General features: G+C 40.6%; 1 pseudogene; it reads left to right on the top strand.

Moving 5' to 3' along the window:
* The window catches only part of LOC102746727 (Y-box-binding protein 1 pseudogene), an 11,814-nt pseudogene extending 7,376 nt beyond the window's left edge, over positions 1-4,438 (top strand).
* Positions 4,439-5,210: the final 772 nt, after the last annotated feature.

Below are 5,210 nucleotides of genomic sequence, written 5' to 3'. Positions count from 1 at the left end.
ACGTGGATAGAACTAGAGGGTATTATGCTAAGTGAAATAAGTCAATCAGAGAAAGACATGTATCATATGATCTCACTGATATGAGGAATTCTTTTTTTTTTTTTTTAAAGATTTTATTTATTTATTTGACAGAGACAGAGATAGCGAGAGCAGGAACACAAGCAGTGGGAGGGGGAGAGGGAGAAGCAGGCTTGCCCCCGAGGAGGGAGCCCGATGTGGGACTCGATCCCAGGACCCTGGGATCATGACCTGAGCCGAAGGCAGACGCTTAATGACTGAGCCACCCAGGCGCCCTGATATGAGGAATTCTTAATCTCAGGAAACAAACTGAGGGTGCTGGAGTGGTGGGGTGTGGGAGTAATGGGGTGGCTGGGTGATAGATATTGGGGATGGTATGGGCTATGGTGAGCACTGTGAATTGTGTTAAGACTGTTGAATCACAGACCTGTACATCCGAAACAAATAATACATTATATGTTAAAAAAAAAAAAAAAGAAGATAGTAGAAAGGGAAAAATGAAGGGAGGGGGAATCGGAGGGGGAGATGAACCATGAGAGACCATGGACTCTGAGAAACAAACTGAGGGTTCTAGAGGGGAGGGGGGTGGGGAGAGGGGTTAGCCTGGTGATGGGTATTAAAGAGGGCACATACTGAATGGAGCACTGGGTGTTATATGCAAACAATGAATCATGGAACACTACATCAAAAACTAATGATGTAATGTATGGCGATTAACATAACATAATAAAATAAAATTTGAAAAAAAAATGAATTTTCATAGTGTCTGAATGAAGTCAGTCACTTATCAGGACAAGTCAATAAGCCCAACTTAGTTTATAATATCACTAAAATATTATATATTTATAATGAACAACCAAAGGGAATATTATGACTTCAAACAAATAATGCTTCCATACTGAATTTTAATGACATACTACTTTTGATAGAAGTAACATTAGTAGATATAAAATGACAACAAAATTATCAACATTTTCAAAGTGATCTTGTTAGGTATTTCTTAAATTCGTATAATTTTAAAATTCCTTTTAAAGAAAAATGAATTTTAGCCATTTTTATAATAATATTTAACCTGTACAGGTATAAATAATGTGTATATGACATAAAGCTTTTATATGTCCTACACATTTATTAAAAATAAACCTATAAAACCAAAAAGTAAAATTCAAACATTAAAAGTGGTTTTTTTCTCACACTGTATAAATATGGCAAGCACTTTTGAGTTGAGATGTTAACAACATACCTACTTTGTGGGGATTTAATGATACATTTTTCCCTTTTCTGAACTTCTGCAAATCTTTGGTTGGTTGACACAAATTAATATTCACTTAATGGGAAAGAATAATTTACATATAAAATCTACACCACTTCTTTTCTGATCCATAGCAACAATGGTTAGAATACCATAGAACTACTATGTAGCACTAAAGAATCATAGGCATACCTCAGAGATATTGTGGATTTATTTCCAGACCACTGCAATAAAGCAAATGTCGCAATAAAGCAAGTCAAAGGAATTTTTGGTGGTTTCCCAGTGCGTACAAAAGTTATGTGTACCCTTACCATAGTATATTAAGTGAGCAATAGGATTATGTCTAAAAAACACTGTACGTACCTTAATTAAAAAATACTTCATTGTGATAAAATGCTAACCATCATCTGAGCTTACAGTGAGTTATAGTTGCTGATCACAGGTTACCATGACAAATATAATAATGCTTAAAAAGTTTGAAATATTATGAGAATTACCAAACACAAATACAGGAAGCAAGCAAATGCTGTTGGAAAAATGGTACCAACAGACTTGCTCCAGGCAGGGTTGCCACAAACCCTCAATTTGTAAGAAACGCAGGGTTTGGGAAGTGCAATGAAGCGAGGCACAATAAAATGAGGTATATGCCAGCATACACACAAATGAACATGTGTTTGAATAGCACCTATCGGTTCATAGCAAAGAAGTCAACTGTGAAAAACACTGAAATTAGTCTTTTTTTTTTTTTTTTAATTTTTTTTTTTAAGATTTTATTTATTTATTTGACAGACACAGCGAGAGAGGGAACACAAGCAGGGTGAGGGGCAGAGGGAGAAGCAGGCTTCCCGCCGAGCAGGGAGCCCGATGCGGGGCTCGATCCCAGGACCCTGGGATCATGACCCGAGCTGAAGGCAGTCGCTTAACCGACTGAGCCACCCAGGCGCCCCCTGAAATTAGTCTTTTTAAGTTTTGTGATTGAGAACACAGAATTGAAAAATTATTGTAGAAAGCTTGTAAAATCCAAATGATACACATTTTGGCTCCTCTCGGGTTGACACACTCTAGTCTGCTCTTGCTGAAATCTTGAATCTCTATGGTTTTTTAGTAACTATTGCAATACAATTTATATCCAGCAAACTGTCCCCATTTAAAGAGTACATTTCCATGAGTTTTAAGAGATGTATCCACCTGAGAAACCACCCCCACAAGCTACGAAAAGTTGTTTCCATCAGCTCCAGAAGGGTCCTTAGGCCCTTTTGCAGTCCTTCCCAACCCCCCATATCCTAGATAACTACTGGTCTGCTTTTTATCACTATGGATCAGTTTGCATTTTAGAGTTTTATTCAGGTAGAACTATTCAATATGTACTATTTTGTGTCTGCCTTCTTTCACTAAGAATAATGACTTTGAGTTTCATCTATGTTGTTGTGTGCATGATGTTTGTTCCTTTTTTTTTTGTTTTAAGATTTTATTTATTTGAGAGAGAGAGAGATAGCAGGAGAGAGCATGAGCAGAGGGCGGGGTGAGGGAGAAGTAGGCTTCCCGCTGAGCAGGGAGCCCAATGGAGGGCTCGAGCCCAGGACCCTGAGATCATGACCTGAGCGGAAGGCAGGCACTTAACCAACTGAGCCACCCAGGAGCCCGAGTTTGTTCCTTTCTCTTTGCTGTGGAGTTTGAATCTGTGATTTTATCTCTGCTGTATATCTAATAACAATAGAGCTTGAGAATCTCTACGTTTGATAAGTGGTTCCATGGCAGATGACCTAGAGACACAGAGTTCTGAAGCTGTGAAAAAGGACCTAATAACAGTTCGATGGGTTTGATGGGTAGTGGGAGCAGTGAGCATACCCCAGGGAGCCCAGAGCAGCCCCGCTGCAGCCAGGAGGAGGCACCCCTACCACAGCCAGCCCCAGTTACCATCCCGGCAACCCTGAGCAGCCAGGATGAGACCCAGCAGCAGCCGCGGCCCCTGCCCTCGGTGCTGCAGACACCAAGCCCGGCACCATGGGCAGCAATGCACGGAGTGGGGGCCAGGTGACCTCACATCGCTGGCGTATGCCCGGGGTGACAAGAAGGTCATCACAAGGAAGGTTTTGAGAACACACAAATGGTTCAGTGTAGGAAATGGATACGGTTTCATCAATAGGATTGACACCAAGGAAGTGTATTTGTACACCAGACCGCCATAAAGAAGAATAGGCCCAGGGAGTTCTTTGGCAGTGTAGGAGATGGGGAGATGCTGGAGTTTGATGTTGTTGAAGGAGAAGAGGGTGTGGAAGCAGCTTCAGCGACAGGCCCTGGTGGAACTCCAGCGCAGGGCAGGAAATACGCAGCCCACCATAGCCATTACAGATGCTCTCCACATGACGGGGGTCCTCCACGCAATTGCCAGCAGAATTACTAGAAGAGTGAGAGTGGGGAAAAGGAGGAGGGCTGGGAAACTGCTCCCGAAGTGCATGCCCCACAGCGCTGCCCTCTGGCGGGTGAGGGTTCCCACCTTACTACAGGCAGAGATCCTACAGATCCAGACCACAGTCCTCCAACCATCCTGTGCTGGGAGAGGTGATGGTGGGAGCTGACGATCAGGGTGCAGGGGAACAAGGTAGGCCAGTGAGATGAAATGTATCGGGGTACAGATCACGATTCCGCAAGGGCCCTCCTGGCCAACAACAGCCTAGGGAGGACGGCAATGAAGAAGATAAGGAAAATCAAGGAGATGAGACCCAAGGTCAGTAGCCACCTCAACGTAGGTACCACAGCAAATTCAATTACCTGCACAAATGACTGGAAAACCCTGAAGCGCAAGAGAGCTAAGAGACAAAAGCAGCAAGCAGATCCACCAGCTGAGAATTCATCAGCTCCCAGGGTGAGCAGGGTGGGGCTGAGTAGATGCTGTTTTACCATCTCTACCAGCATCATCTGCTTTAGTCATCCAACACGAAGAAATGAAGATGAAATTCCAGCAATAAAAAATGAACAAAAGATTGGAGCTGAAGCCCTTCAGTGCTTGCTTTTTGCCCACTGACCAGATAAATAGAACTATCTGCATCATCTTTGTAGCATGGGGTTTGTATTATTTTTACCTAAAGACATCTCTTTTTGGTAATGACAAATGTGGTTGTTGTTGTTATTGTTTTTTTCAATACGCCTTCAAAGGTTTTTTTGTTTCATATCTAGTCAAGTTGAGATTTTTAAGAACCACATTTTTCATTTGTAATGAAAGTTTACAACTTGATATTTTTTTAAAAAGTCAACAGCAAGCACCTGTTAATAAAGGTCTTAAATAATTGTCAAAAAGAAAAAAGGATCGATAACTGCTGTTAAGAGAGAAAGGTCCACAGAAACCTCTCATTTTAATCTTGCTAAGTCATCAGATATTATGGGAGATTATTCCTATCTCAGTTCTGTCCTTGAGAAAGCACCATTCCTTTTGTTACTGTAGATGTCTTTCTTACTAAGAATTCAGACGAAGATCAGAATGGTGAAGTTTTCTTTTCAGTTGAGTTAGAAAAATTAAATCTCTCACCAGAAATATATTTCTTTATTATTGATCAGTTAAGGTCTCTCATCACTTACTGAAATTACTCTCAGATGAAGACATATATGTCTATTTCAAACTGGAGGCTAAAACCTTAATCACATCATATATGTAGTCCTTCATATGGCAGCATAGTACTATGAAACCTGACGGTAAAGCCTGAGACTGTGGAATCTTAGTAATTGATAAGAAAAATTATGATTGTTCCTTGATCTTTAAAATTTTTGTCAAATCATTCAAAGCTCTCTGTCAGTTGTAAATGTGTAGAAGAATGAAAAAAACAGTAAAATTAATATTTATTTAGTACACTGTAATTTGTAATACGAGAAACCCTAAGAATTAAAGTGTTTTATTTCTTTGTAAAAAGATGAGCAAGGGTCGTTTGAACAATGCTTTCCTTAC

This window comes from Leptonychotes weddellii, chromosome 10 (genome assembly GCF_054177405.1).
Source record: "Leptonychotes weddellii isolate Sample4059 chromosome 10, ASM5417740v2, whole genome shotgun sequence".
Classification (NCBI taxonomy): domain Eukaryota; kingdom Metazoa; phylum Chordata; class Mammalia; order Carnivora; family Phocidae; genus Leptonychotes; species Leptonychotes weddellii.
The sequence above is the reverse complement of the archived record's forward strand: the minus strand, read 5'-3'. Positions and strand labels throughout refer to the sequence as shown.